General features: G+C 36.2%; 1 protein-coding gene across 15 annotated transcripts in view; it reads left to right on the top strand.

Annotated features, from left to right (window-relative positions):
* The window catches only part of cpx (synaptic transmission protein complexin), a 1,026,747-nt gene that overhangs the window by 744,945 nt on the left and 267,152 nt on the right, over positions 1-14,650 (top strand). The gene's annotated exons all lie outside the window — the stretch shown is intronic.

Genomic DNA, 14,650 nt, shown 5'->3' with positions numbered 1-14,650 from the left:
TTGGCATTGCTGTTATCAATTCCAGTGTGTTGTGTAGCCATCTGTAACCAAAATGTGTAACTATTAGCATATGTTTTTGGAAAATGCATTTGTTCGGGTCTTTATTGCTATACGTCTTTGCGTTAAAGTTTATTCCTTGGAATAGATAGTCTATCTTTACTTATGATAGGAAAATATAGCAAAATCCTTTAAAAAAGCTCACATGGGGCGTCATTGTTGTTCTTTCCAAAGCATGGAACCTTTTTTACAATTTTCCGAATTGAGCTTTTGAATTCTCCGACAACACGTTATATTTGCAGCAAAGTCGGTTCGAAAATTTGACAAAAAAAAACTTCTCTTCTGGGATGTTTTATACCCCATCGAAGATTAGATTAAATAACAAAATTTATCAATTTCGGTTTTATAAGGACGCTAAAACCCACAAAATATCGAAAATCGGAAGGAAAAAAAAAAAAAATACCAAATATCAGACATATCTCTGCCACAACCTTTAAAATACGAAAAATCGGGAGCTACCGTTCTATGTGACCAATATATCCCATGGACCTTTATAGCCTATTTTCAATATTAAACATCCTAGCAGTAAAAAACTTATAGACGAAATTATAAAGCTCTATCTTAAAACTTGCGAGCTGTACCTTTATTTCAACAGACAAACGGACGGACAGACGGATATGGTTATATAGATTTATGTTGATCAGGCCACAAGTCATACCATTTTGAAGTTAGAGATCTTCCTGTTCTGTTACCCGTAATAAGTCCCACAGTGATTTTCCGTGCCGTGACACAACTTCCAACGCATATAACACTTAAATCAATTTTGTAGGTATGTCCAATTTGGACATAACGTCCAACATTTTTAAGAATGGGAGGGAGTTATACCGATGTTGTGAGGAAGTTATATCCTTTCTGTCAATTTATTTTACACTTCAAGCCTTCTTATTATTTCAACAATACAAAACAAAGTATACGACATGCCTTAGGTCGGGCTATGAGATTTCACCCCTTGGACAGATGCGTGCAAATTGTTGTTCGTGTTAGGTGTTGTGTCAGCATTTTTTATACCCTCAGCATTTATGCTAACGAGGGTATATACACTTTCATACGGGCAAAATGTGCCTCATCGAAATAATGGTTTTAGACCCCAAGTATGTTTGGACGAAATGTGTTTCAGACAATTTGGAGTCGAGCAATGTCCGACTTGATCTCGAACGGATCAATCGATTCGATTTGGATTTCGTAATATTTTGTCCAAACTTAGTTTAAGTTCGAAGATGGGTTATATCGGTCCACTCCTTCCGGTAACTCCCCCCACAAAAGTTCGAAAATGTTCGGAAAATTTGAACGTACGATAACTCTTGAAGGGAGTAACCGATTTGGTCCATACTTTGCAAATCGTGAAATGTCTACCAGACTTAGCTGAGTTTCCAATATGGACTCAATCGGTCCACTCCTTCGAGTACCTCCCACACAAAATTTGTGATAATTTCAGTTTAGGACCTGCTCTCGAATCGCTTTGATTTTTGTTTTAGCAACTTGTATTCACTGTCCCCCATACGACGGTACAAGTTTCATCAGGGGCAAGTCCACACTTGCTGAGAAAATAGCCCCAAAGTTGCAAGAACACCCTATGACACCGTGTGAGGTGGTTGGAGCGCAAGATAACTCTCGAACGGTAATATTTTTTCCAACCATAGTTAAAGTTCGAAGATAAGCCATATCGGTCCACTCCTTCAGGTACCTCCCCCACAAAAGTTCAAAAATGTTCGGAAAATTTGTTCGTACGGTAACTCTTGAAGGGAGTGGTCGAATTGGTCCATACTTTACACATCCTAATATATCGACCAGGTATAGATCAGGTTCAAATATGAACTATATTTATCCACTCCATCCGGTACCTCCCACACATAATTTCAGATAAGTTCACTTTAAGACCTACAATCGAATCACTTTGATTTTTGTTGAAGCAACTTGCATTCGCTGCATCAATTACGATGGTAAAATTTTTTTCAGGGGCAAGTCCATACTTCTTGTGCTAACAGCCCGAAGGGTGTAAAAACCCCCTATGGCACCATATGTAGGGGCTGGAGATCCACTTCCATAATGGTCAATGTCGATCCATTCCTTTAAGTATCTCCTCCGCAAAACTTTTGATCTTTAATCCTAATCAACATTTTTGTCGGTTCATACATTTTTAAAACCCCCTAAAAACATACGTTTTTTGGGAAAAAATTGTTTCAATATACACAGGCTGAGGGTATATCTCTGTCAGCAAAGCTGACTGATACTTTTTTAATTGATTTTTTTTTGAGTTGACGAATTCGTCTGCGGGCATATGTAACATAATTTTAGTTATTATTTGCTGCTGCTGTGATTTCCATCCCCATCGAGTGATATGAGGGAGGCCATTCTTTGAAGATAGACCACCGGCCATATATCTTTGAATGTTCTGCATCCAGGTTCCAAAAGCCGCCACTATGTGTTTTTACGAAGTACATATGTCTTACGAAGTTTGCCGATGTAGTAGCATATTTGTGGCCGGACAGATCTATTAACCCCTGCTAATTCGTTTCCCATTATATTACTATGACCTGGAACCCAGCAATGTTCAACGATATTGTGTATATCATGCAGAGCTTTTCTGCAATCAAGGATAGCTCGTGAAATTATGATCCAGGACTTCAGGGCCTTAAAGGTCGCTTGCCTATCGAATTATCTATCACCGTTCCTATAAGGTTGCATTCAAGTCATTTCAGCAATTCTACTGCTTTCCTGATAGCATCAATATCTGTCTGTCAGTAAACGCCGGCGCCAGTGTATTCCAGAGGAGAATTTCTTTCAGTCCAAGTGTCCCTTCTTTGAAATATTACGGATAATAAATCAAACCTGAAAGGAGTAGCGCATCTAATCCCTCACGCCACACCTTATAAAGAATGGTTTTATTAAGAGCTGAGGTTAAGTCAGTCGTTGCCAGGGTCAACTTAAGGACCCACAAATCTTAATTGAGGGAGAAGTCGATTAGTTGTGCTTCAATGCTTTATTGATATAATTGAGTATGAGTTTACTCGGAGCCTTAAAACCGTCCTCTCAGCCTAAAACTGGATCGGGATATCCAAGGGCTGCAGATCCCGCATCACGTTCAAGATGCAATGAGAAGTGCTTTAGATTGAGCCGATAACCAGTATTGACGCAGTCATTTGCTCACTTGATAATTTAAACAATAAAGTTTTATTCTCAAGTACATAGACAAGTCCACTGTAGGTTGATATGGGAATTATAAAGGTTGCAAACAGCCAGTGTATGACTTGTGATCTTAGTCTCCAACTTTTCCGCTTAGAGTCCAATAATTAGTTTCTTCGTCCGCTTCAAGATATTCCTTTTTACACATGAAATGTAAGTCCAGTATTATAACCAGGGTTTCGGAGTCGGAGTGTACGAGTCGGAGTCGAGCAATTTTGCTGGAGTCGGAGTCTGAGTCGAAAAAAATAACTCGACTCCGACCCCGGGCAAAATTTTTTCCACGTTATAGAAATATAAAATTCAATTTAGAACAAGAACATTTTTTTAAAAATCATTATTTATTTAAAAGAAAGCTAGAAGAAAACATATAAACAAACGGTATATTATACTTAAAGAACAATTCACAGGATATTCGCTATCCTCTAAAGTCTAGTCTATTCACACATATTTTGTTGGTCGAATTGATCCTTTAAATTTTTTCAAACAAAAGTAAAGTTATATGACAATTGAATTAAGATTAGACCTTCAACCTATTTTGCCAGAAGACTTACTGGTCCTCTCACAAAGGTCTGCTGGTCTTCTCATCTTTTTTTATGATAAGTCATTCTTGTCTTCTATTAGAAGACATTGTAGTCTCTATGGGAAAACCTACAAAATGGAAGTCAAGAAAAATGCCTTTTCGGAATGAAAGCCCCAATCGACCCAATTGAGAACCCCAAAGGATCTCATAGCTGAAATTTGTTAGTTATGACATAAGGAATTTTTTGATTGACCCCCATCAATCATTGAGAAAATAGCTTAATATCTCTGTTTAGAGATATAGATTCATCATTTTTAGATGACATGTTTTCAGCTAAATAGAATGAGGAACCTTTCTCTCGAATATGCTGTCCTTCTAGCTCAGTTCCTTCCACGTCCTCTTTGTTCTTGAACTGAAAAAGTAAAACAAAATGAAGTTTTCTATAAATGTTCCACCGAAAATTATATTTAGGTTTCCCATTTCCAAGAAACCGATATTGTCACGTTTTCATTGTCCTTTATCAGTTTTACTCGTTACTTTCTCAAAAAACCGTATGTTTATGTACATCGGTGAATTTCGCAAACTCTATTAACTATATATAAAATTCGGATGGTTACGCTTCTGAATAAGGTCATCATAAATTCATTGTTGGTTAACGACAGATTCATCTCGCCATAACTCAGAAGTCTGACAAACGGCGAATCTTTCTTCTAGGATTCATTATATACTCAATGAGGGCTTTAGATGTAGACACTCAAATAACCGGATCTGTCCGCCAGGAACAGATATAGTTCATGTGTATCCGAGTTTTCGACATAATCAATAGCATATACAAACTTCAGTTCAAGAAAACATGCATCTGCCTACGTGCTGGGTAGTGTACACAATATATCTCAAATATTTCAATAAAATTATCCACTCCACACCAAAGTTCAAAATGTGAGCGCTGAATTTTAGTTTAAGGGGTGATCCCTACTTATAAATTTCAAAAAGAGTAGAAAGTATAAATAGCATAGAATATGTGGTCAAATTTGTAAAGGCCTGCGTACATAAGCCGCTCTGCCTGATTGCCTTGCTTTCCTGCTTCATTTCTGACGTAATAAAAATAATAGAATAAAGACGAAATTTTGAACTGGGTTGCCATCAATTGGAAATTTGGTCGGCCTTCTTTGTTCTTTTATTTTTTATTGAAGCAGCAAAGCAAGGCAATCAGGCAAAGCAGCTTATGTACGCAGGCCTTAAGTCGATCGGAACAATATTGCCTTAGTATGAGCGTTGGATGGGAACAAATAATTTTATTTTGAATGCAGCAAATAAATCGAAATCGGCCACAAAAATATATGACAATTGCTTTATTAGTTTTCGAACTAGAGTTGGCACCTCAAAATACTTTAATAAAAACAGGGTTTAGTAGACGGCCTCAAAACTTTGTAACATTTTTCTTTTTCAGATGAAGAAAAAAATCTGCCAAAAGTTTTCTCGGAAAAAATTGCCCCTTCATTTTCACATATTTTGAAAGCTTAAAGATTTTCTCACGCGGAAGAATTCCGTCCAGAATATGAATATAAAAGGAAAAACTAACACATTAGCCTAAATAGGCCAAAATGTAGGAAAAAGTTAAACATTTGTGCATATTTTATTAATTTTTAGTGGTATAGGAATTCACCCTCGTAGTCGACCCGGAGTCGGAGTCGTGAAAAAAAACTCGTCTGGAGTCGGAGTCGAGCCAAAAATACCTCGACTCCGAAACCCTGATTATAACGAGGTATTTTGCTTCCGGAGAACTTTCAATGCAACTCCATACAAAACTGGAACCTGGAAATCGGTCATTTTGAGCTTCCTGGTGAATAGTATAAGTTCCGTCTGTTTGAATTTCGTAGTGAATAGTATAAGTACCGAATTTTCTGGGTTCGGTCCAAGACCATTGTCATGGACCCAGCTTGCCGGTTGTACCAGAGCACTTTGCGTAAAGTCAGATAGGATTCGTAAAATGTGCCACTTATTTACTAAGCTCGAATCGACCTAGGAAAAATAAAAAAATTGCCAAGCATAACAAGGAAGAAAACAACAGATTTCTACCAAAAATACTGTGAACTATCACAGAAAATGGCTAGGACTGATTTTTTTATATTACTCAAATAATTCCCCAACCACATTTCCTAAAAATTTTGACCTAAGCCTACGTCTGTTCTTCGTCATATTCGGTTGCTGTTAAACTTGCCAATGTTTTATTATTCCTAGGTCGATTCGAGCTTACTAACCTTTATACATCACATTTTTGATACCGAAAGATCACGCTGAGTGTTGCTTTGAAATGAAAAAATATTTTATGGCGAATAAAGAAGTAAAAGTTTTCCTCAATTTTTTATTTTGTATCAAACCCAAAAATGTTATATGCTGAGATCACGGGAGTGCCCAACTACAAATTATAAATTCCAATAATTTTCATGTGAACTTATTTTTATTTCGGGCACCGTAAACCCACTATTTGCAGTAGCTAACCTTCAAACGTCTAAGAAGTTACGCTCGAAACTTCCAAACATTATTTTTAAAATAAGGAATCTTTAGGGGTCTTGTAGGCTGAGCCGAAAGATCATTCTCCACATGTTTGTCTTATATATAGTATAGCTCAAAATATTTAAGATTGTTTTTCGATGTTTTCGTTACAAAAATTTATTAAAATGTATTTGTTGTGGTGGTTTATCTGCGATCACTCAATAATAATGAAATGTCGTACTCCATGCCAAAGATAAAATTGGAATTGTAGATGAGTGTAGGTATGAGTGTGTGTCTGTTTTGTATTATTTCCACCCATTGGATATTTCTCATCACTCAGTTTCTTTTTGTTTTTGATTAAAAATTGGAATATGAATATATTCATCACCTGAGACAATGCCACACATACTAACGCACAAGAATATGTCATCATAGTTCCCATTTACATTTCCGTTCTGTCCTACAAAGTTTTCATTTCATTTTGCACTTGGATTTTTTTCTCGTGACGAGAGTTTGTGTATTTGTGATGTATCCTTTTTCTTACCAATACCCACCAGCAGAGGACACAGATGTCAACTATCTTCCACCACTTCCAATTCAATGAGTTTTATTATTTTTCTTTTTTTTCAACATTCTGTCATATAGAATTCTCCGTATATGTTCTTTGGTGATATTTTCATTATACTTATGCATACATAAATATGTATGTATCTAGGTGTGTGTTCTGATGAAAACCATCAGAATTATAGATTAATGTCAAGCATTTTTAAGCTCAATGATAATATGTGGTTTGTGGTAAACCTTAAATAGGATCCACATTATGTGGTTTTCTTGTTAATACCATAAGGAAAAAAACGCAACGTAGGTTGTAATTGTTTTTAATTTTATAATGGAATTTCAATATTAACTTGTGTCCAAATTATTGAAGAATTCTAACAATGAAAAAAAAAACAAGTAAGGACGGCATTATGTTCGGCCAGTCCTACCTTGTTATACCCTTCACCACGAGTTGTATTTAAGTAAAATGGAACAATTAGTTTCCTTTCGTTTATGAAGAAGACTAAATACCAAATTTCAGCAAGTTCGGGAAAACAATGTGGCTAATCTTCAAAATAGCGAAATTTGGGAGGTACCATTCCATGGGGGCTATATCAAAACTTCGATCTACACCTACAAATTGTTTGCGGAAAGTTTATTAACTCAAAGAAGACTACATACCAAATTTCCGATAATTCGGTAAAACCTTCAAAATACCGAAAATCAAGAGGTACGCTTCTATGGGAGATATGGGAAAATGCGGACCTATACTGATAATTCTCTTCTGGAATATTTGATTACCCCATGGAAGTGTAAATAACAAATTTTTGTCTTTCGGTTGGATATTGACGTCACAACCTTCAGAGTTACGAACATCGGAAGGAAACGTTTTATGGGGGCTATATCGAAACGTGGATCTAAACCGCGAATTTCAGTCAGAAAAGCGTTTACCTTTAACAAAGACTGAATACCAAATTTCCGTCATTTCGTTGGGTTGTTGTGGCCACAACCTTCAAAATACCGAAAATGGGCTATGCGGGCTATATGAAGGCGTGGACCGATACCGACAAATTTCTGTGAGAAAGTTTTATACCCCAACGAAGACTAAGTACCGATTTTCAGCCATTTCGGTATGATAAAGAGGCTAAAACCTTCACAGTACCGAAAAGCATATGGAACGTTAAATACCTCAAATGAAGACCAAATACCAAATTTCAGCCATTCGGTGGATTATTGCGGCCACAACCTTCAAAATACCGAACTTCGAAAGGTAGCGTTCTATGAGGGCTATATGAAGGGGTGGACATATACCGACAAATTTCTGAGGGAAAGTTTTATGTCCCCGACGAAGACTAAGTACCAAATTTCAGCCATTTCGATGTGGTAATGAGTATAAAACCTTCAAAATACCGAAAATCGGGTGGTACTGTTCTTTGGGGGCTATATCAAAACGTGGACCGATATAGCCCATTTGTACTACCAAACATCCTAGGAGTAGTAGAAACTACTATACCAAGTTACAAAGCTCTATCTTAAAAATTGCAAGCTCTTACCCTGATCAAGAATATAAATACTTTATAGGTTCTCCGATTAATATGTCGATGTGTTATAAGCGGAATGACAAATTTAAATTTAGTCTCCATATTATGGTGGAGGGTATAATGAAGAAGTAATTAATTATGACCACCACATTAGGAATGATTTTAACACCTTATTTTAGCAAAGTTTCAATCTATATAACGAAAAATTGTAACGATTGTCCAGTGAACCCTCTAGTTAGTTTCTAAAAAGTCTGTTATGGCCTGGGATCCAAGTAAGAAATACTCTAGCTACTCTAGGATTACTTATGTTTAGGATTGACAGTATTGTTCATTCATTGGATTCATCCTGTAAAATGAAGAAGAAAAATTAAGATTAAGAAGAACAACAGAGGATAGATCGTTAGTGAATAAGATGTACGTGGTTGTGTTAAGTTTATTTGAAGAAAATTTAAGCGATTTCCCATAGCTATTTCTGGTCGGATGGTGGTCACAATCGGGACACCAATGTCCAATAGGTCTATTCATTTCAGCCGTCCATGTGCTGATTGCAGATTTAGCTGCTGATATTATAATTTCCTTTGGGTGGAAGGACTTCACTATGTCAGCAATCTAGTCCGAATATTTCATCCTACCTGAAGGAACTCTCTGCTTCAGACTACTGGTCTTGGATTTTTATATTTAAATTCCACAAACGAGTGGGTCCATTATCCAACTTGGGTTAATTATCCAACTTTATAAACTCGACTGTAGTCGGCATAGTCGTTGTTGTTACTTGGCAACTAGTAAGCGGCTTTGGCTACTGAGTCTGCGGGCATCCTTCCCCGGCTTCAATAGCGGGATCGCCATGCCAACATACCAGGCTTCGGGTGCAATATACTTGGCTAACCATAGATTTGTGACACTTGTTCAGGTTCTGGCTATTAATCATTACCCCACGCTGTTGATGATATTCTTCATAGCCGTGGTATTTACCATCCCCTACGACACTTGTGATCGTTTATGTTGGTTATGTTGCGTCGTGATACTATTCAATTACGCTATGGATGATGTTCTTCATAACCGTGGTATTTACCATCCATTCCCTACCCAGTGGTAGCCATTTCTGTTGGTTATATTGAGCCATGATAATTTCATTCTCCATCTCATCACTCTACCCTTATCCTTAACACTTTACGTCTCTCTGCTTTATATTATGAAGTTGACATTCTGATGACATACAGCTAATAATTTACAACTTAACCATAGCTCCACATTTCCTATTATCTATTGTATTGTGTTGTATTTTTTGCAATTGTAAGGATAATTGAATAGCAAACATATATCATATATAGTTAAATGAATTAATTTATCTTGATATTCATTATTGTTGACTCTAATTAGCTTTTTTGAATTACATTGATATAGTATGTGTAGGAATTTGTACAACCTACGCCAACCCCCATGATTACAAATGCCATTCCGCTAGAGTTTGTCTTATATAAGTTGCATTAAAATATATCATTAAGTTCAAGTAATTAATCATATTGCGTTCTCGCACACAGACATACACACCCTTGTTCTCATAACAAACACACTAACATAGAAATACCATTAAGCGGAAGAAAATATCCTTGGAAAAAACGAAAACATACACACTCACATAAAAGCCATTTATACATAATATGAGTGCATAAAAAACGATATGATGTTCATTAATTTAATGCATTCATAGAAAGATGAAGTGATGTAGATTATTATTTTTGAAATAAATTTCAAATTTAAACATTTTATACGAATATTAAAATTTTAATGTACTTTAAATACATTTTCGTAAAATTTTCTCTACAACAACCGATGTTGTTTGCTTTGATATATAAAGTCAGAACATCAGCGTTAAAAATAATAGCACCATCATAAACTTGTTATTATTTGTTTTTCAAATTGATTGCTTTAAATCTGGAGTATTCCCCCATTGGCTCTTCTCTCTTCCCTCTTATTTCAAAGAGTAATGCTTACAAAACGAACTGACAAGCATTGCAAAATTTGCTGATCGCCACCAATATAATTATTTTATCGCGGCGAAGGGAATTTTCAATTGAGTTTTTCCTGGTGAAAACCCGAGCTATTTAAGTTTCGAGTATTCCCATTTAAATGAGAATGACACTCACTTCTCCCTTTTCCCAAAAAAAAAACTTCAGAAAAAACTAGTTGCAACTTCAGAATTTCGAAAATCGGGAGGTACCTATGTTCTATGTAGGCTATGTCGAAACGTGGACCTATACCGACGAATTTCATTCAGAAAGGCTTTTACCTCCAATAAAGACTAAATACCAAATTTCAGCCATTTCGGTGGGTTTGCTGTGGCCACAACCTTCAAAATACCGACAATCGGGAGGCACCTTTTTATGGGGGCTATATGAAGGCGTGGACCTTTACCGACATATTTCAAGGAGAAAGTTGAATACCGCCAACGAAGCCATTTCAGCCATTTCGGTGTGATAATGAGACTAAAAACTTCAAAATACCGAAAATAGGGAGGTGCCGTTCTATGGGGGATATACTAAGTCGTGGACTTTTACCGACAAATTTCGTATGGAACGTTTAATACCCCAATTGAAGACCAAATACCAAATTTCAGAATATTGAGGTCACAACCTTAAAATTACAGGAAATAGGGAGGTACCGTTCTATGGGGGCTATACTAAGGCGTGGACCTGCACAGACAAGTTTCTGGGTGAAAATTTTATACCTCCAACGAAGACTACATACAAAATTTCAGCCATTTCTGAGGAATATTGAGGCCACAACCTTCAAAACACCGAAAATCGGGAGGTACGTTCTATGGGGGCTATATGCAGGCGTGGACCTATACCGATAAATTTCATATGGAACGTTAAATGACCCAAATGCAGACCAAGTACCAAATTTCAGCCATTTCGGTGGATTATTGTGGCCACAACCTTCAAAATACCGAAAATAGGGTGGTACCTTTCTGTAGGGACGTTCATAAGGGTGTGGTGTTCGCAGGTTGGAAGTTCTGAGGGCGATGGTTCTTAGGCTGGCAGTTCGGAGAGGGGGTTTCTCTTTGTACTTAGCAAAATTTTACTATCACTGTTCTCTTTCGCAAAGTTGTTGTGCTCTCTTGCTTCATTTTTCCGTCATCTTGATAAGTCTCTCCGTTCTCTTGTTCCACAGAACATTTGATCATCTTTGAATTATTTTCTACTTGGCAATGATAAATAAGACACGTAAAAATGGGACGCGAGAACAAAGTGAAAAAAACGAAATAAAATAAAAAAATAAAAAAAAATAAATAAAACGTAAAATAAAATTAAAATAATGTGACCAGAAATAAAAATAAAATAAAACAAAAATAGAATTAATAAGAAGAAAATAATAATAAAATAAAACAAAAATAAAATAATATAAAATAAAATAAAAATAGAAATAAAATAAACAAGTAAGCAAAGGCTATAGTCGGACGGGGCCGACTATGTGATACCCTACACCACTATCCCTGGGTATTAGCTTTCGGCAAATCAAAATTCCTTTATGGAACAAATAAAGTTATTGTAAGAAATAACTTTGTGGATTATGCCACCTTATCACATCAAACTTAAATAATAATATAATAATTCTTCTATCAACATCCCAGAAAATGTCCCCAACTCTACTGAGGGGTTGAAACATTGATGTTGCCTAGCCGGGAAATGTTTGTGGAACAATTATACATATTATACATTTCTAGAGTTGGGTAATCTAGTTCCTAGGTCATGGTACTAGTTCAAAAGCGTATGAGTAACATCATAAAATCTAACGTGTGGTATTACGTATACGTAGTTTGTCCATAAAAATGAACTGCGTAGTGAACCAGATAGTTCCAAATACATAGTTCATTTGGCAGAGAAAATTCACATTGTTTACCCCCTTCTGATACATCTTTAAATTTTCTTTGAATTCCAAGTTCTTTTTGGAATATGTACAAATATTCCCAGTTACAATGCAATTTGCAATATCTCAGATATTTGACGTGATATTTTCAATAAATGTCTTATTGAACACTCCTCCAATTTATTGAACACTACAAATGCTATATGAAAGTTTTCAAAGGGAAAATTGTGAGTTTATTAAAAAATTGTGCACTTGTGCCATACTTATGCTTGATAATGCACATGGCTTTGTGCTTTTCAGGGCGATATTATTCTGATTTCAATCTATTTATAATTTATATCGGTAAAAGTAACTAATAATGAATAGAAATCCAAATAACTTAAATGCAAAGAAATGAATAAATCCAAAATGATTTATAACCAATTATACCCCAAGATGGGGTGGGTGCATTCGCCTGGACCAAAATTAATACTTCAAATAAACTTTAACGGCATTTTGAAAATAGGTGGTGAAGCGATCCCATGTTGCAATATATGTATAAAAATCCAATTGGACAACTAATACGCTATGACTCCACGTAATTTGCCATAATGTAAAAACTGGATATTGCTATGTCATGATAGGGACAATTTGTACCATGGGAGGAAAATGTGGTTCTCTACATAAAACTCATCATATATTAGGCATCAGGCCCGTTATCTAGTTGACACATTATTGCATCAGGGGAAAATTCAGTAGTTATTTTTCCATACGTAGGCTACTTTGGCGGTATATGCCCTACAGTAATTCAAATATGGGCCACAAATAAAATGTTTATATTCTTCATACAAAAGTAATGGTCTATTTCACCAGCTAAATAATATCAGATCATCATCCAAAATTGTGGGATTCATCTTCTGCCTAAAGTCTTACCTCATGAAAAATTTCGTGACTATTGAGCTATAATTGCGACCTCTAGCGTGTTTATGATTACACTACAAACAAATAACTGGGTATATTAGGCTGTAACTCTGTTATCTGATCATGTACACCAGCACAATTGACATCAATAGAAAGGTCAAGAGTTTCTTTTCCAAGTACAGCTTACTTAACCGGAGTGTGTCTTCCTGAAGTATAGATATAAGCTGTATATAAAAAATTTTTACATATTTCACACAGCATCTGATCAGCATCTTTAATTGCAAGCTTCTTCTTTGTCGTATACTCTTACCTTATTTAAAATTTCGAAGCGATCGGACTATTATTGCGACCTACAGAACCGCTAAAAATTTGGATAAAAATTATGTTTTTGGTCCATTTCACCCGCTAAATATTTCACGATCATCACCTATAACAATAGGTGTCTATTCTGGCCTGAACCCGAACTCCATACAAAATTTCGTGACGATCGGTCCATAATTGCGGCCTGGAGCGTTTTTACAATTTATAATGGATAGACGCACGGACGGACACACATCTAAAAATCGCTTTATCTCGTCGAGATATGAAGATTGGTATACCACAGAGACCCCCAACTCCGACAAATATTTCGCGGTGTTCATGAATTTTTACCAAAACAAACTTATAATACCCTTTCCACATAGTGGTGTAGGGTATAAAAACTCTGAAAGATAGTTTAAGTGTAAAATCGAGAAACATAGATTTGTGGGGTTGTTCGGTGACTTGAAGTTCGGAATGGGGTGGTTCGGAGGTTGGAAGTTCGGAATGGGGTTTTTCGCAGGCTGGAAGTTCGTAGGGTGGAAGTTCGGAATGTGGTGGTTCGGAGGTTGGAAGTTCGGAATGGGGTTGTTCGCAGGCTGGAAGTTCGCAGGCTGGAAGTTCGCAGGGTGGAAGTTCTGAGGGCGATGATTCCTAGGGTGGAAGTTCGGAGGGTGGATGTTCAGAGGGTGGAAATTCGGAAAAATTAGTTCGATCCATATAATTTCTTATAATTGCCATGTTTTCAATGATTCCGAAAAAATCTCCCGTCGCAACGTTTTAAAAACTTTACTTTTTTAACAATGTACATTGGCAAAGAGGACGTTTACCCGCAAATTTTAGGCAAAATGACCAAAATTTGTTCTGCAAAAACAAAATGCAATATTTTCTGTGGAACCAAAGAGCACAATTTTTTGCACAATCTTAGCAAAATACACTTTGCAGTTACAACTTTTCACTTAGCGGAAGAGGACGTTTGTGGAACAAAAATCAAAAAGAAAGCAAACATTTTTTTTTAAACATAGCAAACTCAACTGAACTTTAGGAACTTATCACTTATCAAAAATATGGGTTCTGTGGAACGCAAAAATTTGCGAATTGTCTAAGTTCAAAATGAAAAGTTGATAAGTTATTTCGTAAAATAGGGCCCTATTCTAACTTAGTTTTGTCGCCGTTTATTGACATAACCATCCGAGCTTGTATCGCTCCTATGGCGCGGCACATATTAACTCACTATCTTTAAAGGGTA

This window comes from Musca autumnalis, unplaced genomic scaffold (genome assembly GCF_047663935.1).
Source record: "Musca autumnalis isolate F117 unplaced genomic scaffold, ASM4766393v1 scaffold_1, whole genome shotgun sequence".
In the NCBI taxonomy this organism is placed as follows: Eukaryota; Metazoa; Arthropoda; class Insecta; order Diptera; family Muscidae; genus Musca; species Musca autumnalis.
This window is presented reverse-complemented; position numbering and strand designations above follow the sequence as displayed.